Source organism: Mauremys mutica, chromosome 1 (assembly GCF_020497125.1).
Source record: "Mauremys mutica isolate MM-2020 ecotype Southern chromosome 1, ASM2049712v1, whole genome shotgun sequence".
NCBI lineage: Eukaryota > Metazoa > Chordata > Testudines > Geoemydidae > Mauremys > Mauremys mutica.
Window position 1 is genome coordinate 234,039,465 of NC_059072.1, and position 24,711 is coordinate 234,064,175.

General features: G+C 38.8%; 1 long non-coding RNA gene across 1 annotated transcript; it reads right to left on the bottom strand.

The window, feature by feature from the left end:
* Window positions 1-425: 425 nt before the first annotated feature.
* On the bottom strand, window positions 426-23,904 carry LOC123366620. The gene is made up of 4 exons (XR_006578156.1): window positions 23,765-23,904; window positions 23,482-23,573; window positions 5,299-5,398; window positions 426-935 (listed from the first exon to the last, which is right to left on the bottom strand). It is a non-coding gene; the product is annotated as an uncharacterized LOC123366620 (long non-coding RNA).
* Between the last annotated feature and the right edge of the window lie 807 nt (window positions 23,905-24,711).

Genomic DNA, 24,711 nt, shown 5'->3' on the forward strand with positions numbered 1-24,711 from the left:
TAGAAGCACTAATTTCAGGAATCATGGTACATGTAGAAATGCAGTAACATTGTCCCATACATACAATCAGTTTAGCACCCATTCACACTGATGAAGAGTCAGTGGAATTTTTCTAGTTTTACATAAAAGTGAGATCACACTCTGGCCTACAGCTGGAAAAATGCTAAGCCTCTGAACATTATATTATTTAAAGGGTCTCAAATGTGGTTGTTCCATCTCTAAACTTCCCAGTAATCTGGGAAGTTTGTGAACACTATCCCTGGGCACCTCTAAGAGGCAATACTTCCCCACTCGCAAGCACTGAGTCCCTGTATAACAAAAGAAAATGTTTATTAAAAGAAGTTAACAAAGCATTAATTTGGGAAAACGCTGCGACAATGACTTGAAAGTATGCAACCAATAAGTGGAACATCCATCCCCCAGTATTATGATCAGTGTCCTTTTTCTCAGTTTCCCACCTTGTGGTGTGAAAATCCAAGGCGTAAATGTCTCTTTAACATGCCAGTCCCCTTTTCCCTCCTCTGTACCCTACTCAGAGTGTCTTGTCTGAGGTCAGCAACATCCACAGAATCCGGGTATGCACTTGGGTGGGTTCATCTCCCACCTCTGAGGGGAGATGCTGGTTGAATATTGCCTCCACCTATGCTCCTCAATGTATCTGCAGTCTCTACCACTGTTTGTCATTTCTTGTTCCTTGTCACTGCTGCTGTCATTGCCATCTTCACTGTCATTTTACTGTGACACTGTGTTCTGAGGTTCCACCACTCAGCCCAGTTCTCAGTGATTTCAGCTCTTTAGTGATTTCACTGGACAGTAGGGAACCTTTCTGATACTATCTCTTGTGTGTTGTCTTTTCACTGCAACACAGTTCTACAACAGGCCTGAAGTTCAGCCCTCTTGGATCAACTTATCTGTGAGTTCTTCTTTAGTGATCACTGACAAAGAACCAAGATTTTCAAATTAGTTTAATCAACACTGGAGGGAGATGGGTCAAATATCTTCTAGGACCCTTTAAACATGACCACCCACACATAGGATTATCTATTCTCACCCCATCTGACTCTTACCTGGATTTGCCATCATGACACCCTGCTTAGTGAGTGAGGTTCATATTATGGGGACCCCTGAATCAGGACATGCTAAGTACAGTCCTGCTGCCCTTTACTCATACAATAAGGATTACGACACCACTCCTTTCAATATTAAAATGAATTTTAGCCCCGAAGAGCCAAAACTGATCACTTTGGCAACGCAGGTCTGTCTGCTGATCCCCTAAGTGGAGTAGGTGTGTCTATGCAAATACATTCTGCTCCTGAGGTCTTTTCCCCCAGTACATCACTAGTTCTCAGTGAGAGTTCATTCAGACCTGACTTATAAATCCATAAATAATTACTTATACTTTGTAGTTTTATAGGCACAAATCATGCCACTGCTATTTACAGGCACATAGGACTGAAGCATATTCAAGTTCGTTAGAGCAGGATAATTTTTTTTAGACAAAGAGCTTTTTGGCCAAAAAATGCAGTTTCAGTCCAACTGAAACTATTTGCAAAGTTGACATGAATTCACAAATAGATTCCACTCAGGAGGACAAGCTGATCTTATACCTTCTACAATGCTGCCATTGGTTGGTGGGTATTTTGGGGCAGGCCTCTCTCAGTATCTCCCGCTGAAACTATTCCACTCTGTACAAAATACGCGAATAGTCATTGGGCCAGAGAGATAGAATTACTCTAACGTTGTGATTAGGGCACAAACTGGGGTGCAGGGGTGGGTGTGTCCCTACACCCATGAATACTTAATATATACACCTCCAATTTTGATGCAGGAAATCTACTATCAACCCTCAAAGCACAGCACAGTCTGGGCATTTTCAAGAAAATCACCTGGCAAACAATCCCTGATATCCACTTCCGACCAAGGTAATCACAAAACAAACTAAGAGTCATCTAACCCACTGTCAGTACACAGGGCCCCTCCCGATTGGCTTTCACACAAGTTCACATAACAGAGACAAAATACTCACTGCTCATTGGCCCACGATGCCAGCCTCCATCACATAGCAGTTTAATTTAACATCTTCATACTTTCTCCTAAACTGCCCCCATACTTGGGAACAGCTCCCCACAATCATCAGCAAAGCTACTTCATTATCCTCCTTCAGAACCCTCATTAAAACTCTCCTTTGCCCTGATGGCAAACTTGACAATGGCTAAGCTGCTGGTGTTCAGAGATCCCTACGTATCATGCCAACCAATCTCATCTCATTATTTCCTTTTACTCCCCTATCTATCTGTTGTCTCTTGTCTTATAGTTAAATTGTGAGCTTCTTGGGGCAGGTACTGTCATTTTGTCCTGTGTTGGTATGGTGCCTTGAACAACAGGTCCACGACTAGGGCTTCCAGTGCTGCAGTAATACAAATAATAATAATGATAATGGAAGACGTTACCCCATAATAATGGAGGACTTAGCCATGGTGATCTATGCCTATGTGGCCTCCGGTTTGGACTACTGCAACTCCATATATTTAAGTATGAGCATAGTGCTTAAAAAGCTTCAAGTAGTCCAGTATCTAGTAGCCTGATGTTGCACCTTCCTGCAGTAAAAGGGGTGAATCAAGCCCATTTAAGAATTAACATGTCATAACTCCTTGTGAGATAGGTACGTACTAGTATCCTCATTTTACAGATGGGGATCCTAAATAAAAATTAAAAAATAAAATAAAATAAAACAGTGATTATCCCAAGGTTACAAAGAGAGGGAGGATCTGAACTGGGATTACAACTCGAAGTGATCTTGGCTCCAAATCCCATGTTCAGACCGCTAGACCAGTATAATTGCAGAGTCTTCTATGTTATTTACACACCAACATTATGGAGGACTGCTTATTTATTATTGAGCTACATTTACAAGTTCAACACCCTATTCCCAGCAAAGTGACATAAATCTTCAAGTCCCTTAACCATTTTAATGTGTCCTGGAAACAGGAGGCTTAGCCTTTGAAGGTGAAAATAAACTAACTGTAGTCTGAGCAGCCCAAGGGATGATTTAGAGTCACAAAAAATAAACTGTGATTTAACAGCCTTGTCTGATCTTGTGTGAAAGAGCTACAGTGCTTAGATATGTCTGGGCAAGATGCCGTCTTATAATTATGCATGAGAAACCCACATATTTCCGCTTAATCCATGCAGTACTAATGCCTCCTTCAGCATGCTCCACTGTTTAAAATGTTCATTTTTGGTGATAAAGCTAATGAGTATAAATGTACTTCTAATCTAGCCAAAATGATGTTACTGGGATAGCATTATGAGCTGCAAGTCATGAAGACAGTCTGAGGCAATCAGCACTGAAGTGAGGTCCTAGAAGGTGTGATGGCTAAAAGTGTGAATAGTAAAACAAAATGCTAAAGATGTGCAGAAATATTCTGATGCTGGCAAATCTTCTCACTCATAAGAAAGGGAATACTTTGTTTTACTTCTTCTTTTAGAACTCTGAAGGATCCACACATGATATCATAAATTTCCTTGGGAAATTGAAACATAATCACATTCCATGGGTGAGATATTCTGTAACTCTGCAGGGATTTATTTTAGGTTATGGTGAATTAAAGTGTTTAAGATCATTAGTATTTTCTGTTAAAATATGAGAAGGATCTATATTAACCAGGGCTTCAAAGCGATTTGAAAGTTAAGGGTAAAAAAATCACTCAACTTGCTAGAAATTTGACTCATTAAAATTTGCAAAAGTTTCAGAATGGAATTCCATGCTCGACTCATTGGCACAGGTGGACCAGACATGAGAAAGAGTATATATCGTGTCTGTATCTATGGCGATAGATAGATAGTACATCTTAAATAAGAAATAATATACACACATGTATATAGAATTAAGGAAGTAGGTTGTACTGAGAAGTAAAACATCCCATAAACTGAAAAAATCAACAGTGTCACTGTCGTGCACTGGAGGGCCATTTTTCACTATAAACTAGAATTTTGAATCCATATACTGCCTACTTTATTACAACCTTAAAAATACAGAAGCGGGAACATGCTAGTTGTACATCCCAGTGAGATGATGTATGTTGGCAGAGCTGAATGATTATAAAATCTATCAGCCTATATAGCATTATGCACTTACGCTGTGTTAATGAGGGGTTAGAATTATTGTCATGGTTCTGGGTAGTAAAACAAATTGATTAGTGTGACCAAATCCAAGAAAAACCCTTCTTGTGTTCTACACTGGCAGATGAAGGGTATGCACACAAACCATCTATCACACCCATTTTCATTCTTTGGCTAATATGAGAAGTCAGTGAACCACTTGGCTTGGCATGGCATAACATTTCCAGTGAATATATTTGAAAGGCTGCAGCTTTCTAAAATCTATCACAGGAAAGCTAGTTATCCATAAACTTTTCTTTGAAAACAGTTTGTGTTTTAGCCAGGGAGATGGTACTTATTTCCTGGTATCTGCCTTGGCTGGTAGGCTAGTGACACTTCCCCTGTTGCAAAAAAAGCAAACATAATTCTGGGACGTATTAGCAGGAGTATTGTAAGCAAGACACAAGAAGTAATTCTTCCATGCTACTCTGCACTGATATGGCTTCAACTGGAGCATTGTGTCCAGTTCTGGGCACCACATTTGAGGAACGATGTGGACAAATTGGAGAAAGTCCAGAGGAGAGCAACAAAAATGATTAAAAGGCTAGAAAACATGACCCATGAGGGGTGATTGAAAAAAAACGGGCTTGTTTAGTCTGGAGAAGAGGAGGCTGAGAGGGGACATGATAAGTTTTCAAGTATATAAAAGGTTGTTACAAGGAGGATGGAGAAGAAATGTTCTCTTTAACCTCTGAGGATAGGACAAGTAATGGGTTTAAATTGCAGCAAAGTTTGGACATTAGGAAAAACTTCCTAACTGTCAGGGTGGTTAAGCACTGGAAAAAATTGCTTAGGGAGGTTGTGGAATCTCCATCATTGGAGATTTTAAGAGCAGTTTAGGCAAACATCTGTCAGGGATGGTCTAGATAATACTTAGTTCTGTCATGAGTGCACGGGACTGAACTTGATGACTTCTTGAAGTCCCTTTCAGTTCTGTGATTATGGTCAGTGGGCTGGCTTATGCATTTAAGACTATTGTTGATCAATAGCTGCATCCCCACTAATGCTAATGAGAAGTTTGTGTAAAGAGCAAGGGTAGAACCTAGCCTGTATGTGTAACTAAAACGTTCAGTTGTCATTATTTATTTAGCACCTTATTATCACTGAATGATACCAAATGTGACAAAATATGCTTACCTTTAGACCACTATTTGATGCCATTTGATTCTCTTCCTTCTCCATCCTGCTGTAGGCCTGACTTCACATGAGTAATTGGACATGGGTGTTGCCTTATTTTCTGGGAGAAAGGATTTGGGAGGCAAATAGATCAGCAGGCTGGAAACAAAATGACTCTTCCTAGCTAAGAAAAAGGGAAACACCCAGGGAACCATTTATAATAGACAAGATAACAATGGATAAGATAAGTCAGGAATGGACAGTGAGTGGACAGAGCATGCTGCACAGGGATTGTTTTCTACAAAGTGTCTAAGCCAATACCAAAATGTCTAATGCAATGTAAAGTAAATTCAATGAGATATGTAAACGTATATAAAGGAAAAGGTTTGCTGTGTAATTTTGGATGTGTGATACACCCTATAGCCACCCTTTACACTTGAGTCTGATCAACTCAGCTTTGTTGTATGCCAAATAAAGGAACCTGAATGATTAGTTAAACTTGGGGAACAGAATGGAAGAGGTCTTGGGTGAACCTCGACATAGTGGTGCTGTGATTTGGATCTGCTTGGCTAAAGCAGATGGTTGTATGCTTTAAAAGTGCAAACCAACCCAGCACCATGAAAAATCAGCGAATTAAAAGTAAAGCCCAACCACCAAATCCTATTTGAAAGTGTCATCCAAATTTTGTTTTAATGGGTTATTAATTATAAATAATAAAGCTACTTTGAATGGTGTAGTGGCCATTCAAAAAACTTCAAAACCTCCAACCATTAAAATCCTATCCAAAAGGTCTGTTTACCTGTGGTGTAAATAAATGTTACTAAGGCCATAAAAACAAAAACTTTATGGTGGAGTTCTGTAAATAAAAAAAAGAGAGAGATTTAAATGTCCTACACTGAAAACAGGTCCAAATGGTTTAGCATTATAACCTATTAAAATATTGTACAAAAATGTTCAGTTTATTTATTTCAGTATAACTGAATTTTACCAATCTGCAGTTAGCTAAATAATTGTGTCCGTTAAAAATTAGTAAGATATAATTAAAAACTGTTTAAAAACTTTCTAAACAAAAAATGTATACTTTAGAACGTATAAGCCAGCCAAGGAGGGAAACAACTACACCAGAAAAAAATTAATAAGATTGGCACAAAAGCTAAATTATTTTAAACTGATATGTTACTTTAAAACCAAGCTAACATAAAAATGCTATAAAAACATGACGAAGTAATTCAACAGAAAGTAGCAGCAAAAATACTGCATCCATTGAATAAAAAAGTCAAAGCCTCATTAATAAAGTTATGTTAATTAAATATAATATAATATTATAATTGTTTTTTTAAGTATACAATTATGTCATTGTGTTCTAATAATAACAACATTTGTAGTATGTCAGGAATACATGCTATGCAAAGTAAAAGAAAACTTGCCCTCTTCTATCATCACAGAAAAGTTAAAAAAATGTTACAAGAGAGGTGACAGCAGTTGCCTCAAGAAAGAAAATTAGCAAGGGTCCACTTCAATACCATGAAGTTAAATGTGAAACCTCTATAACCCATACAGTGTGAAATAAGTTTGCTTTCCCTCCTCAAATATTGTTGTGAGACAATGAAAGGTCTGGAAAGCCCTGAGACTTGTTCTGCTGTTTACACCTGGGTGACACTTGCACACAGAATTGCCAGCATGTGGGTTCACTCTGGGGGGAAAGTCTCCAAATTGCACAGTATGGCTGAGATGCTTGGACACAGATAAAGTAAAAACTGTCCATGCGGGTAATAACTAGTATTGTGTGGTGGCTGAAAAGGACCGCTTCTATCATGTACCCAAGAAATAATATTTTAATTGGCCTATCTTCTGTTTCACACCTAGGTTTCCTGTGGTAATATATAAAAAAAGATTTTTGTACCATTTTTTATACTGTAATTAAAATAAAATAAAAGTTAAAATTACAGAAATTGCTTCTGTGAATGCTAATATAAAAAGGAAAACAAAACTGGTGGAATGTAGTCCTGGCTTGACATGGGTGAGATCTCACTTCTTGGGAGACAGGATTAGGTTCAGTAGGTTTAAAATAGAATGTCTGTGCTAGCTAAGAGAAGAGGAAACACAAGGAACCATGTACAATGGCCAAGATAACAATGGAAGACAAGTTGGGTGAAGTAATATCTTATTGGACCAACTTTGTTGGTAAAAGAGACAAGTTTTCGAGCTTATACAGAGCTGAGGTTAAGAGTAAATTATACATGGACAGTGCATGTACAGAGTATGCTGTACAGGGATTGGTTCCTACAAAGTGACCAACCAAATCCCAGAACATGTGTTGAAACATATAGTAAATGCAATGTGATATGTATTTAAAGAAGAAATTTGCTGTGTAACTTTGGATGTGTGGTATGCCCTATACCCACCCCATTATTCTTGAGTCTGATCAACTCAGCATAACTTTGGAACCTGAGTGATGAGACTGGAGTCAATCTGAGTTCTTGGGGAATTGAATAGAAGAGGTCCCAGGGGAAACCCAACACCTCCTATCTATGTTTCTGTCTGTACTCCATGTTTTTGTGCATTTTCTCAGCTCTTCTTTCTGCATTTCCTTCTATGAAGCAACTCCCAATGCCTACCTCTCCATTTATATAAATGTACTTATACAGTGGAGCAGACAGTTAGTTTGTACAACCTTGCTGGATTCAAATAATATCTGAACTAGTTATACCCTGCCTTAATAAAATCATTCTGTGATTATAAGAATGATTAGTGATAAATTAGGTTTCTTTATGAATAAAGTGATACAATGGAATATGAATAAAACTAAAACTTATCATTAAGGCTGTCAAGCGATTAAAAAATTAATCGCATGATTAATTGTGGTATTAAGCAATAATGGAATACCATTTAATTAAATAGTATTTACACTGAAAAAAACCAAAATAAATAGCTTTTTCAATTCACCTAATACAAGTACTATAATACAATCTCTTTATCTTAAAAGTTAAACTTACAAATGCCTGTTCTCAATTTCAGGTGACAACATTGTAAACAAGAAACAGGCAGCGTTATCTCCTGTAAACATAAACAAACTTGTTTGTCTAATCGATTGCCTGAACAAGAAGTAGGACTGAGTGGACTTGTTGGGTCTAAAGTTTTACATTGTTTTGTTTTTGAGTGCAGTTATGTACAAAAAAAATCTGCATTTGTAAATTGCACTTTCACAATAAAGAGATTGTACTTGTATGAGGTGTATTGAAAAATACTATTTTGTTTATAATTTTTGCAGTGCAAATATCTGTAATCAAAAATATATATTAAGTGAGCACTGTATGCTTTGTATTCTGTGTTGTAATTGAAATAAATGTATTTTAAAATGTAGAAAATCATCCGAAATATTTATTAAATATCAAGTGGTATTCTATTGTTTAACAGTGTAATTAAAACTGCAATTAATCATGATTAATTTTTTTGAGTTAATTGCATGTTAATTGTGATTAATCGACAGCCCTACTTATAATACATTCCAATAATTACTTAAAGAAATACAAATATACTGTCCCAAATATCCCAGGTGGTCTCCAGTCTTTGGCCATGGTTCACTGCTCCAGGTCAATGGGAGCTGCTGGAAGCAGCGGCCAGTACGTCCCTCGGCCCGCGCCACTTCCAGCAGCTCCCATTGGCCTGGAGTGAAGAACCGCGGCCAGTGGGAGCCGTGATCAGCCAGACCTGCAGACATGGAAGGTAAACAAACTGGCCCAACCCGCCAGCGGCATCCCAAGTTTGGGAAACACTGCCCTAGACTCATGACCCTCCAGAACGGAACATGACTATAAGCTGTAGGTGCGCGCACTGGAGGTATTTTTAGGCCTGCTAAGGAGGAGGAGGTGGGAATTGAGAATATGGAATAGGGAATGGGGAGGTGCAAATGGGGACACAGGCAAGGTTATGCGGCGTCAGAGCTGGGAATGGAACATTGGGAAACAGACTCTGCCGGCGTGTAGAGCTATGGATATGCTTGTTTGGAACTAACCCTAACAGACATCAAATTTCTTGCACTTTGGACTTCGGGGAGAGGGTGAAGGGAAAGCCCTCTAACAGTCACACCAATTTTAATAGCAGCAAAGAGTCCTGTGGCACCTTATAGACTAACAGACGTATTGGAGCATGAGTTTTCGTGGGTGAATACCCACTTCGTCAGATGCATCGTCGGTATTCATCCACGAAAGCTCATGCTCCAATACGTCTGTTAGTCTATAAGGTGCCACAGGACTCTTTGCTGCTTTTACAGATCCAGACTAACACAGCTACCCCTCTGATACTTGACACCAATTTTAATGGACTTTGGATCAGGCCCTATATGACTGTAAGTAAGAAACTGGAAGTTAAACACAATGAGCAATCTGGAACTGAACATGAAACCATGCATATGCCAGTACATCTATCTCTTATTTTAAACATACATTTAAAGGAAAAACCCAACAACCCACCACATTTTAACTAAATCCAGGGAACATCAAAATTGTTTCTTGAAAAGAAAAAGTAGTGTTCAGAAAATCTTACTTTAGCAGTACATTTTTATATAAAACATATACTAGAAGCTTAATTCTGGATGTTAAATATCTATTCTGAAATTGAAATATTTATCAGATTAGCTGTCACTTATAATCCCTTTTGTGCTTTTATCTCCCAAATCAGATATTTTATTAAAAAACCCAAGTACACTGAAGATTTAAAACTGGAAACTTGGGACAACCTGCAGCTTGGCTCTAAGAAGCATTCATTGTACTTGGATATATTGGTTAATGGGGCAAAGTTAGCTATCCAGTGTGACAACCAGTGACTGATGGTCAGCCAAAAAATCTTTGTATATTTATTGGATCAGTTAAGACATTGCAAAGTACTGAAAAACTATCTGCAGACACTGTTTTCATAAGATTTCTACCCCATATGCATCCGACGAAGTGGGTATTCACCCATGAAAGCTCATGCTCCAATACGTCTGTTAGTCTATAAGGTGCCACAGAACTCTTTGCTGTTTTTACAGATCCAGACTAACACGGCTACCCCTCTGATACCCTACCCCTAATGTTTGTTCATGATAAGTTTGGGTAAAAAAATGTTTGAATGTTTAGTTGTTTGTCCACACCAAATCTCCTTGTCCTTTTGAAGTTTGTTCAACTGAAATGGCAGCTATTTCCCTTTTCTAATATAGTCTAATGTACTCAGAACAATAATAGAATTTTTTGAGGTCCAGCCATTCCATCTGGTTACTCCTAGGTCTACAAGTAAAAGTTCTAATATAGACTCCTCCATAACTTGGAGATTATATAAATATTTTTTAAAAAAATCCTGTGGTGGGGAAAAGCTCTAGAAACTTCTTGCATCTGTCAGTGCGGGAGCTGCTGGAGCCTTTCCCCACTGCCAGAGCCTTTTCCCACTGCTGGAGCCTTTCTGAATGGTAGGAAAAGGCTTTTGCAGCACAGAGGAAGCAGGATACTACACTGCTAAATATAACAATGTGTATGGGGAATGTTCTACTTGGGTTCATAGACAGCTAGGTAGGGTACATACCCTAAGGGTTAAGGCATGTCTTTACTTGTGTAAGCCATGCCTCACCATCTACACTGCTGTTTATACCCATGCTGAGAGTGGAGGTATGCAGTGAATGTACTGTACTCACATGCCATAAAAAGTGTTGAGTGTGGACATACCGTATATAGAACTGATTAAACTATTCATTGCAAATAATTTATTCACTGTATTCTACATGCTCTTTTCTGTTTGCAAATGGTCTGTGAATTGATCCTGGGTTTTTTTACAAATGTTTATTCAATAAATAATTTTATGAGCATATTTAGCCTATTGATTTTGTGAGCTGTTTGCAGTGAATGCTCACTTGTATATTCAATATTAAGAATTTGATTTGCAATCTGTATGACTGGTCACCCATGCCAGATCATATGGTTTCTCTTGTCTCTGATTTAACACTTATAAACAGCGGAAGTGTCTCACAAAATCATTGTGGTAGTGAACCTTTTTCAGGGAGAAGCAAGGAGCACTGGAGAGGATGGCTTTTTTAAACTCTATCATTCTCAACTTGCTTTTCATAGCTTGCTGGTGAGTGCAATTCAGATAAAGCATAGATCTCCATGTTCAGGTGTTTCAACTACTTGATGAGAAGGATGGCTTTAGTTGTTCCAGACTATGTTCAGACATCCCAGGCACCAATTTTACAGTTGCAACAAACACACGATACACTGGAATGGCCCTTTTGAAAGGTTTCAATGGTCATTTTTGCCTCAGTGACAGAGATACTCTTGGCCATTTCAGCTACAAGGACAATTGACCAGATTGTCACAAGTGGTCAACTTCAGTATAAACACCCTCAGAGAGTGAATGTATACACCCCCAACATGGGTGCATCATCATAGACAGTGCTGGAAGATGCTCGAAAGATGTGATCTCTCATATAGCAGTAGCTGCTGCCATAGGCACCGACTCCGTGGGTGCTCCTGGGCTGGAGCACCCACAGGGAAAAATAGTCGGTGCTCTGTACCCACAGGCAGCCAAGCTCCCCTCACGTGCCTCCTTCTCCCCCACCCGAGCATGCTGTGTCCCCACTCCTCACCCTCCCTCCCAGTGCTTCCCGCTGCCCCGCTGCTTAACAGCTGTTTAGCAGTGCTTATGACATTCTGGGAGGGAGGGGGAGGAGAGGGGACATGGCACACTCAGGGGATGAGGTGGAGAAGAAGCAGAGCAGGAGCGAGGACTTGAGGGAAGGGGGTGGAATGGGAGCGGGGACTTTGGGGAAAGGTGGGAATGGGACTGGGGTGAGGATGGTGCATGGGTGGAGCCAGGGGCGGGGAGGGGGGAGGGGGGAGGCGGGGTCGAGCAGCCACCAGGAAGAGGGGAAGTCAGCATCTATGGCTGCTGCCATGTTTTGGGCTTTTCATCAGCTTCTGTGGGGAAGTCATGACATCAAGCTTGCTACAAAGTTGTGTCTTTTTAGAACCTCTGTTATACAAACTCTGGTGTATGGAAGAGAAAGGCTGAAGAACATCAGCTTCTCAATGTCTTCATCAGGTTCTCCATATCTAAAGGCAATACAAGATCAGAAATGAGGATATTTGAAACCAAACCAAGCAACTGCCTCCTTCAGCCCTCGTACAATATCAGAAGCGTTCTTGGTTTGGAGTATTGGTTTGGTATTTTAAGAATGGAAGACCAACAAATTCCAAAGCTTGTGTACCAAGGAATGTTGCTGTACGGTCAGGGATCACATGGGCACTAAAAGCTTCAGTGTTGTGACAAGATTACCAATGATGGACATAAACTGAATATGCAAACAGCATCTTGCCAGAGATTGATCCGGGGGTGTTTGATTTGCCATCAGTCTACACATGCAAAACCTACTAAAGCCACATTTTATATCTGACTATTTCCTCATGTTAACAAACCCTGATCACCATAACATATTGATTTTGCATTCAGATTGTTCCACCAAGATATGAAATCTTTGTTCAATGTTATTATTTGCATTGTCTGTGAAATCCCAAAACATATTAGCTTAGCGCAGTTTTAATTTTAGCTTGTGTACTTTGTGTTCATGTACATTTTAGTAGCAATTAATTACTGACACCATTTTACATGCATTTGCATTAGTACTTTTTATTCCTTAAGGTTTAGCTTGTCATAATGAACTATAACAGCACTGTTTTTCCAAAGTGATCTCAAATCTGCACCATGTATTCTCTGACAGTAAATATTTAGAAAGAGGAATGGAAAGTTCTTAATTATCTTTTCTCCTGTTTTTCTCTTCCTTGTAAATCTTTGAATTTCTAAGTCCTGTTATGCTATTGGGGAATTGAAATTGTTCTGGTGGCCCTCCAGCTATCAAGAGACTAAGAAAGGGAATGCTGCAGAATACTTTTGTTGCTTTTTAGAGCATTGGTCAATCCTCTATTTGGAAAGTATACTCTTTTGTATTTTTTCAGTTGTTTATTGCAAGAGATTGTAAAATCAAATGTTCCTATTATATTAATAAAAAAAACCTTTGTTGTCAAGCAGTTCGGATTGCTATATGCACAAAATAACTGGCACACACCACAAAAGCAAGGAAATGAAGACATAGGCGACCCAACCGTATATAGCCCCTTCTCCTCCATCCACAGGCAAACACCATGGCTACTATCCATCACAGACCATTTACTGTAACCCTAACTCTGACTACTTTTTGCCCTTTTACACACACTCCTTTAATAGATTTCTCTTGCCCAGCACTAGTAGTTGTGGATGTTAGGGGTTGTAGTTGATGTGTTGTGAGGGAATAGTTTGGTAAAGGTTTGTGTTTAGAAGACCTGTTAAAAAGATAACAATCAATCCTTAGTTAGGATTGTGGTTCCTGTTATATTGTGTATGGTAGTTTTAGCCATGGTTAAATGTGTCTCTGGGTGAAGGAGAAGATGGTATATACTATTAGGTGGCTTAACTTTTGATTTTTTTGCATGTATGGGTGTATGTTGTGTGTTGTGCAACCCTAACTGCTTCATAATGAATATTTGTATATTAGCTTTCTTTGTTTTGTTTTTTTAGTGTTTAATCAGGAGTGGACATGATGAGGTGGGAAGGTGCAGACCTGCTGGAGGTAGAAACACAACAGCGAATAGAGACTATTTTGTCAGCCACTGAACAGAACACCTTTGCTGTAGTAGGATAAAATCTGACAGAAAAATTTAGTTCCTGAGAGAGAAGGATTTTTCTCTTCTCATCCCTAGTCAACCAATCAGGCTTTTGTGTTCCCAGCCCCAACAACCCAGTTCACATGTGCCTGTCCCCAGTCAGTCAGGATTATATGCATCTGACCCTATCAATCAAATTTAGACATAGAGTGCATAATGTGAAAAATGGCTAAAAATGACCATAAATCTGACATAAAGAAACAAACAAGCTCCCTCTTTTACCAGTTCTCAGGTTTCACCCCAGTACTGAGTTTTGTATAGATAGATATGGTTTTTAAGGGATATAAGTCAGCAATGTAAAGTAGGACTGCCATTGACAAATTTCAGTCAAATTTTCAAAGTCTTCTAATTAAAAATGTGTGAGAGGAAATGACACCAAAACTAAACAGAAAATTCAAAGGGAACCAAAACAAACCCTGTATAAAATTTCACACCAGTTGGCCATCAACCCTTAGACACAAATTCATGAACCATTTTAAGCCCATTTTGGATTATAGCTAGAGTTATTGGTAGCGTTAGCAGAATTTAATTTGTATATTTTATCATTTTGATAGATAACATCAATGTGTATTTTTGAGTATTTTATTTAGGTTTTGATCTATTTAAATTTTCACAATTACAGGAGTTTATGGGCATATCAGACAGTATTATTACTATTTAATGGCAGTAGACACTGAAATTCACAACATTGAAGCTTAGAAATCATTAAAACACAAATGGTCTATACATATTAAAAACAGAATGTAAATATCCTTAAAGAAACAAATCAGACTTGTTTTTACTATTCATTCACTAGTCAATTTGTTAGAAGGCTAATTCCTAAGTCCAAATCACTGGATTTTGACGCTAATAAATTTTCAAGCAGCATTTTTCTTACTTTACCTTTCTGTAAATTTAGATTATTATCAATGGAAATATTTTTCATCAGTCTGTATGTGTATGATGAAATTGAGGTTTACTAACATTTGCTGATAAATATTTAATCTTTCCATGCCTAGCTACAGAGATGATAACAGATGTCCCCATAATTATAAAAACATCTTAAAACACAGCAAATATCATTGCATGGCTGTATTTTAATATCTCAATTCTGAATTTTCTCATGATTTCTGGTGCTTTTAATATAGCTGAACAATCTCATTAGAGTACTTCAAATAAATTAAGACATTAGAGGAGATCTGCTACATTAAACCAACCATTCAACTAAAATGTGAAAATTAATGCTTAAAAAGCATTTATAAAACATATTTAGTGATATAATTGAATAATGCTTAGGCTATTAACTATTATAAAACTTGAAGTAATTACAGCCCATTACATTTTGCTATTAGTGACTTTTTTTAAAAAAGTGAAATTAAACTTTCACTAATTATTGTGCTCCACTAAAAAATTAATAACAATGTTGAAGTTCAAAAGAGTTAGGTTTTGTGTATGTAACTTTTTGTATCCACTGTCCCTTGTCTTGAGTTTCCCATACCTAATAAAGCCCCGGGAATTGTTTTAGCTATTTCATTATTGTCTGCTCTGACTGACACTCCAGATTGTGTGTTAAATATTTTCCCAAAGGAAAGGACGGTCTGTGTTCTCTGCACTAGAAGGGGTTTCCTTGGGTCGAGACACCAGGCACCCTTATAGGGGAATCCATAACCCTGAGGAGAAGAGAGAGATAGCTACAGCCTTGCCTCAGGGCTGGGTTTACGGGGGTATAAAGATGTCACTTCTTGGCATTCTTGTGCAAACCAAAAAGGTTCTGTTTTACTTTTCAGGTCTATTTCATGGGCATGATGGTAGACATGATGGCCAAATACTTTTGGAAAATACCTGGATTTCAATTCACAGCAACACACACATTAGATTGCAATATGATATTGATGTGGTGTCAAGGTTTTATCTGCGTGAATTTGGGACGGTTGGATTAGTTTCAAGATGTAAAATAAAAAAAAATAAATGATGTAATACATCCCAAACAATTGCCAATAAAATGTTTATGCCACATGACACCATGAGGTATTCTGTAAACCACATTTTACATAGAAACCATTTTAAAATGTTTATGAGTTTTAAATATTTTTATTTGTATTGTTTTTGTACCCTCCTGTCTGTAAACCCAGGCACCTTTATTTTATCAGACCAAATGTTCAGGACAGGAGAGAGAAGAAAAAAAATTATTGATGTTTTATAAACCAGTAAAATATTTTTCCATATGTACCTTAGAGGTGGGTGGAAAATGTATTTTCCACCCCCATGTGGAAAGTTTTGACTTTGATAAAATATTTTGGCTTAATGTCAAAAATTTCAAATCAAAGTGCTAGCATAGTGTCTCATGGGAGTTGTAGTTCAAATACCTCATTCCCTGATTCTCCTCTAAGGAACATACTTCCTGGACAAACTACATTTCACATGATACATCACCCCTCCCCCTTTTGCTGAGGCGCTGTAGTACATCATAGGATTCCCTGCCTGGGAAATGTAGTTGGCCTGGGGAACAATTCAGCCCATAGAAGAGAATGAGGCACTTAATCTATGACTTTCCTGCAGTGACATTTCTGAATCAAAATTTCATTGTTTGTGTGTTTGGCTTTTCAATAAGTTGAAATTTTCCATGGAATGCAGACATGAAACGTTGTTTAGCTGAAAACCTAATTTTTCTTTAAAAAAAAAGGAATTTTGAAGGAATACTTTTAAGCAGCCCTAATAATAATGATATTTAATATGTGCTCTCACAATTTTAAAAGGGCCACACACAAAAAATATTTATTCCCTCATCTCATTTTGTGAAAAAGTCTTTTTTTCTAGTTGAAGTAGGGTTAAAGTCAAAAGCCCATTTCTTCCTTTCTAATGAGATGATGCTTCTATTTCTAGCACAGATATGTCATAGGATACCAAACTTTATAAGACTCACTTGTTCAGGACTCAATATTGCTTTTCCTGAACCTCAGATTGTTGTTATTTTGTGAGGAAATTTCAGAGTTTGGAGCAGGAGGAGAGTTAAAAAGTGTCTAGCTGAGGTGTTTTTTTATTTGTTTTCAAATGGCAGCTCTTTAAAGGTGCTCACAGACTTGAAATATTAGAAGTAATCTCAGGAGGAGAAGGATTAGTGGTCAAGATGCAGGTGAAGCAATCAAAGATAGTTAATACCAATAAATCAATCAATTTAATACATTGTTCTGCAGTTCCTCCTCGGGAGATACCTACTACATGGAATTACAAAAATGTAGGGATGGAAGAGATCTTGAGAAATCATCTCATCCATTCCCCTGCACTGAGACAGGATTTTTAGTTGTTCTCCTCTGGGCTCTCCAATTTGATCACATCTTTCTTAAAGTCTGGTGTGCAAAACTGGACACAGTACTCCAGCTGAGACCTCATCAGTGCCAGACAGAGCAGGACAATTAACATTAATTGTGTTAAGCAGGTGGTCATAATGATCCTTTTTAATGAAGACTGAAGCAAAATAGGCATTATACACTTCAGCCATTTTGCTAGCCTTCTCCTTCCCTGCTAAGTAATCGACCTACACTTTCTTTTGTCCTTTGCTTGTTCAATGCATGAATAGAAGCTCTTATTGCTTTTGTCATTTGCTAATTGTAACTCATTTTGCTCTTTAGACTTTCTGATTTTGTCCCTACATGATTGAGCTATTCTTTTATACTCATCTTTTGCAATTTGTCCATGTTTCTACTTTTTATAGGATTCCTTTTTGATTTTTAGGTCATTAAAGAGCTCCTGATGCAGCCATATTGAGCTCTTCCCTCCCTCCCTATCTTTCTTTCTTAAAGATTAATTTGTCAATGTGCCTTTAATATTGTCTCTTTGAGAAACTGTCAGCTCTCCTGAACTCCCATATACCTTAGATTTTCTTCCCATGGGACCTTATGTACTTCCTCTCTTCCTCTTCAATGCTTAGCCAGACAGTCCGCTGTAGGGACCATTCATCATTTGGTCCATTCTTGATGGCCAGAGTGTCCAAAATCAGAACAGACTTGATGACCCCATGTAATAGGTGGTCGGCCTCTGGGCTGCCTCCATCTTTTGATTGGTGGAACCTTATCTACCATTTTTCTGAAATTGTTAAAGTCTATTTGATTGGAAGTCCACTTTCAACCATCTCTGTTTATGGTGCAAAAATTCCTAAATATTCAAGACTCAAGACATCAAAGTGACCCTAACAGTCTTGTTTGGCAAGGGCAACACAAGCTGTTGCCACTGCCCTTTTCTTTCTCTGGGACACTGATGGATCAGTGTCCAGCTCTATCATGGCCTAACATTCAAATCTATTGCAAACTGCTCTGATAACTTTATATGAGTCATTGTAGTTCTGTGGACATTTGGAGACTCACGTCAGAAGGTTCAGGTGACAGCAATCATTGGATAAAACAATATTGGACAAAACAATATTGGATACTTGGGAGATAAAGGTAATTACACTGGACCCCTATGTCTAGATTGTGTCTTTAGGGGATGGCCCTGTGTTGAGAGTGGCGTGGAACTACATCAACTAGGGGAGGAGATATTCCTCAAGGAGGCATCATCATCATCATTCTTTAGCTCCTTAGTGGGTACAGAAAGCAGTGCTATCCCTTAGGTCATGACCTTGCGTCTTCCATCGTGCCTTTTTTGGATACTATGTGACACCAGTAAACATTCCTGTGCTTGTCAGAACACAGCGACAGCAACTATCATGGTTCTTCATATAGGCCACATAATTGGCAGCTCCCAACCCTTTTCCCCTTGTGCATTCAGCTGGGAGACAGACACCCTGAACCACTGTGACATTCCCCAGGGTGAAATCTGTACTGTTGAACAGATCTGTCCCCTCAATTCTCCAACCTGGATGCCTTTTACACTGCTTTCCAGTAAGAGCCTCTACTCCTGGTCCTGCTCACACACAGCCTCCAGCATGCAAAATCACTCCCAGCGGAATTATAGAAATGTTTCTAGCAAGCCATTTCTGAATTACACTGCAGAACAATATCAACCAACTCTCAGACCAGATTTGTCTCCAGAAATGTGTGTCTTGTACTGACCAGCACCCTCCTGGACAGTACAAGCTCATAGAAAGTTTGTCACTTCACCAAAGAAAAATTATATGCCCAGGCCCTGTTATCTCAAATGAAGATTCCCAACACTCCAGTACAGACACCCATTGGTTTAGATAAAACAATAAAACAATTTTTTTAACTACAGAAAGATAGATTTTAAGTGATTACAAGAAATGAGGCATACAAGTCAAAATTGGTTACAAAGAAAATAAAAAGATAAACCACAATCTAGTGCATGACTTAATAAGCTAAGTGAATTTAAAAGCAAAAAGGTTTCTTTCACAATAAGTTTACAGCAGTCTGGCTAGATTGCTTCAGCCAGGACCTCCCCTTCCCAGTTCAATGATACTACTTCTGTCTTTCAAGTATTGTTGATGTCGTGAATAGCAATGAGGGGAGAGATGTGGTGTGTCTTGTGTGTGTTCTCTATTCGTATATCATTTTCCCTTCTTTGAGGATTATCTCCAGCTTTTTAATTGCCAATATGTAAAGCTTTCTCTCATACCCTCCTTCTGCCAAGAAAAGTTGCTTATCTAAGTGATAGCCCACTTGATATTTTTGACATCTGGCTGGGAATTCAGTTGTGTCTTTTGTCTCTGGTTTGGGTCTGCCTTTTTAACTTGAAGCATGTTACAGAAATGTTATACAGCAGACTCTTATAATTTTATATACAATTTTGCCACACGTATTTTACCAGTACAATAATGCAGGTTATGAGTTTTCAAATGATATTTCACAAGGCATACTCTGTACAAAATTTATCATAGTCTGGTAAAAATGGTAAACATAATGGTATAGACCAGGGATCAGCAACCTTTGGCACACGGCATGGTAGGGTAAGCCCCCTGGCAGGCCGGGCTGGTTTATTTAACTGTTGTGTCCGCAGGATTTGCCGATCACGGATCCCACTGGCCGTGGTTCACCATCCCAGGCCAATGGGGGCGGCGGGAAGCAGCGTGGGATGAGGGATGTACTGGCCGCCGCTTCCCATCACCCCCATAGGCCTGGAGTGGTGAACCATGGCCAGTAGGAGCCACGATCAGACGAATCTGTGGACGCGGCAAGTAAACAAACTGGCCTGGCCTGCCAGCATGCTTGTCCTGGTGGGCCGCGTGCCAAAGGTTGCCAATCCCTGGTATAAACTCTCACAACTACAGAATTTACTCAGGCTTAAATTTCTCAGCCAGCCTCCTATTTATCAATTTTTACATTAAGGACACTGTCATAAGTAGTTAGTTAAGGGTTAAGTTCTACCTGTAAAGGGTTAACACAGACCTGGTGAAACACCTGACCAAAGGACCAATCAGGGAAGAGAATTTGAAAATCCCAGAGAGCAGGAACTTGGGTCTCTGTGTTCTTTGTTCTGTGTTCTTAGCCGTCTGGAACTACACCAGCCCAGACGCTTAATCAAGTCTGCTCATCTTTCTGAACTAATTTCTTCTATTCAAGCTAGTGAGTATTAGAAGTACTGGGTAATTTCATATAAGAATCCTGTGTCTGCAATTCTGTGTGTTTGTATTGATTATTCGTAATTTTGCCTGTATTGTTTGTACTGAGGAAAAGGGAGAAATTTCTCCAGGGATTAATAAGACTAGACCCTATGAATGTCTGTCTTGGATTCATAGAGATTGTGTATTTTTTTTTCTTTTAATAAACTCTTTTAGGTTCAGGACTTGGTTAAGTTCCTTACCTGTGGATTCAGGGGAAGGAAGCTAGGCGCCACTCTGTGGAGACAAGGGTTGTCTCCAAGCAGAGAAAGCAGGGAAGGGAGAGGGAAGTGAAAGGAATCTTTCTCCCTCTGTGATTTGATCTGTGCTTCCCCAGGAAAGTCTCTGGAAGGAGGAGGGGGGAACAGAGGGGTGTCTCGATTCACCGAATAAATCGAGTGGTGGCAGCGAGAAGGAAACCTACCCTAAGGGTTAGGGTGGGGGGAGAATACCTGCGGGTCCCCATCTTTGAACTCACAAGCTCAAAGTGGGGGTGAGACCCTAGGACAGACACAATTCCAGAAAGTGCTGGAGCTGAAGAAGAAGTGGGCCTCTTCAGATTAGGCCCCATAAAGTCTACAACACCTTTTTCTTCCTGCTTATAAATACCTACCCCCACTCTATCCATGCTACCAGCCAGGCATAATTCAACAAAAGTAGAGTTGGCAGAGTGTGGAAGACCAAAGAGGATAATATTAGCCTTCTAAAACTGTGGTAGTAACAAAATTCCTCCAAAACCACACTTACGAATGTTCTATGAAAATCATATGTTGCTAACAAATCTGCAATTTTATTGGCAGCAGATCTTTGGTTTTATTGTGCTGACATTAATAAGTGAACCCATATATTATGTAATAATTGGACTGTTGCTAGTTATAATAATTATATTGAACCAAACAATAACATTGTTTAATTACAATCATTAAGTGCTCTGGGTTTGAAGCATTCCTGCCACAATTCTAACTTGTCTTGTACTAACTAGAAACTCAGGACTTTAAGAAATTCAATCTAAAATTCTTAAGGGAAGATTCAGTCAAAAATGTCTTTATGGTACAGCTGGTGGAACTATACTGGAAGCGAATAAACACACTGCATTTGACTATCCCATCTTTATAGAGCAAGCACCTTGCCTGGTTCACCTCTATTAGGCTCCTACAATCCAGATCTTTTTATTATTTTCTTACCTCATCTTATCTTACTTCCTTATTTATTCATTATTATGGCTACTATTGTTCTTGTCTTATCAGTGGAGGGGAGATCATACTAGCATCTAGACATGACCAACAATCATATGTTCTTTTTGATACCACCTATTCATCTTTATTTTCCAAAGAAAACTCTTTCCATTTCCCCACTAGTCATCATAGCGCTTTTCCTTTCACCAGGAGGTTGGGCAATATATGGACTCCTTCAAGGCTTCCATCAATGACAATCCATGAATTTGCCTAGAAGAATTGTTCACTTGTGACTCTTCAATCTAGAAAAAATGTGCATCATGTCTATGATGTAGCAGGAGTGTGCAGCCTACAGAATTCTCCTGGTTGCTAACCTAATACCACCTACAGAGAGCATACTTTTCAACGCCCTGTTCTGTTCATTCTCTCTGAAGCACCTGGCACTGTCGGAAGACAGGATACGGGGTTACATGGACTTTTGGTCTGACCCAGTATGGCCGTTCTTATGTTCTTATGCTCTAAAACAAGCAGCGAGCTGAACTAACTCTTTGATGTCCAAAGAATCGAGGGAATGCAAAGATGATTAAGGCCATCTTTGTTCCCTTCTTCTCTGGTCCAGAGCACATGCGTTTTGTGTCCATCATTTTATTATGGATCAGCATATTTTCTGTTGAAATCTTCACTTCTTCCTTATACACAAGCCACAGCAACAAGGTGTTCTGTGCAGCTATACAGATTAAGCAGATAGCTAGCTTAAAAATTTTATATTTCCCAAATTACAACACTTCTTTTGCAAGAATGTTTTCTGTTTTTGACTGGCTTATAAAGAAGTCAAAATTTTCAAAACTTCAAATTTCAAACATTTTTTTCCTGAAAAACAGTGCACATTTTTCAACAGCTCCATGAAGAACTAAGCAGGTCTGATTCACCACTACAGTTTTATGCTGGTGTTATTTCATTGATTTCAACTAATTTGTACCAGCATAACCTTGGAGTAAGTTAGTGGTGATTTAGGCCCCAATTGCCTTTTGAAACTGTAATGCCAAGCTAAACCACTTGTGATAGGGTTGCATAAGTTATGCAATATGCATTTCTATTCATGCTTTATTTTTCACACACACACACACACACACACACACACACACACACACACACAATTACTGGGGTTTTCCTGTTAGTTAAAAATTAGAACAGAATTTTGCCTGTAATCATGGATCAGAATCTATAGAATAAACATTCTCAGTTGAAAGATGATTTGTGATGCGGCCAATATGAAATGAGATACAGGTTCTATTGTTATTCTCTTTTGTTACATGCTGTTCTCTCATTGTCTTTTAATTTTAATTTTTCCTGGTTAAGGAGATTTTTATCTCCACGTCCCATAGTTTAGTTGTAGAAGAGCCTTAGACACACCAGAAATTTATTATTGAATTTCTAAAGCTGAGGAGAAAAAACACCTGTTCATTTTATTGTCAAATCAGCATTTGATGGAAGTTTGAGGTTTGATTCTGTGTGTGGCAAATGGCTCATATTCAAGAAAATAAATGATTGCATTTGAAAAAAATATATAATTAAAACCATATGCTACCTTCTCTTACAGTACCTCAGTTTTTTGGCATAATACATTGCTCATTCTCATAGTGTACAGTATCAAAATCTGGTATTCTAATTTTATCATAAATAATATCTCACCTGACTATTACTAGTTACATTAAAAGAGGGGTGCCACCACCTTTAAAATGTTTGGGAAATGCATATAAAGGAATGGAACTCGTACCAAAGAACAATGATTGTCCGAATTCTGCTCTCAGCTCCACAAGCATAACTTGGACACTAAAGTCAATATCTCCACTGTATGTGTGTTTGTTCCTGAAAAGAGAACAAATGTGTTGAATGGAGATACAAAATAAAGCTGCAACATATCAATACCATATAATTCTTAGTCTCATCTGAGCACTAAATAATTATCATCACTGTCATAGCCCAGTGATCCAGACATATACAATTGGATAATCATAACAGACAAAATAAAGATACAAATATTTTTCCTAAATACCTACTGTAGGATGCATTACCCATTGAAATGTCACTACAATCCTGGTAATTAGTTATTTTAAAAGAGTTTTGGCTCAGTCTCATATTTTCTGTGCTTCATCCTACAGTGAATCCATAATGCTGCATTTGTCAGAGAATGTCAGTTCCATGACAGACTGATGTCACAAACCCAGGATTATGATTTCAGTACAGGAGGACAAGCTGACCCACATGTGAAGAATCTCTTATTAAAGCAGTAATATTAAAAGGGACATAAAAGGGAACTGAGGAGAGTACTGGGCAGGGAGGCATTTAGTTGTTTCATATTTGCACTGGAAAACAAATGCCACTTTAACTAGTGCACAGGGATTTCCTTTTTCACCCTGTTAATATAGTTGCCTTTGAAATTAATCTGATAGTTCCCCTCTATAGGGCAACATTTTGATTCCATTAGGGATTTGCATTTTGCTTCAATGATATGAGGATCTGCCTCAAATTCACTTATATCTGAAATTTATACATGCAAAGGTAATATTAGGGGACACACATCCAGACCTTTGTCCTTGGGTCTGGTTGAATTGAGCTACCTGGACTTTAGCCTGTACTGGTAGAATCCTTGTGTAGCAAGCTAAACTGTCTCTGTACTCAGAGTAGTGCAAAGCAGCTATCAGTGGGCCCAAATCTGGCACTATAAATCACGGAATGTGCTTGCTAACTACCAAGGATCAGACAATGACATTTTAAGACCATAAGAACATAAGAAGAGCCATACTAGTCAGACCAAATGTCCATCTAGCCCAGTATCCTGTCTTCCAACAGTGGCCAATGCCCAGGGCCGGCTCTAGACCCCAGCGCGCCAAGCACGCGCTTGGGGCTGCATGCCGCCGGGAGGGCGGCAGGCGGCTCCGGTGGACCTCCCGCAGGCGTGCCTGCAGAGGGTCCGGTCGTCCGGCGGCTCTTGTGGACCTGCCGC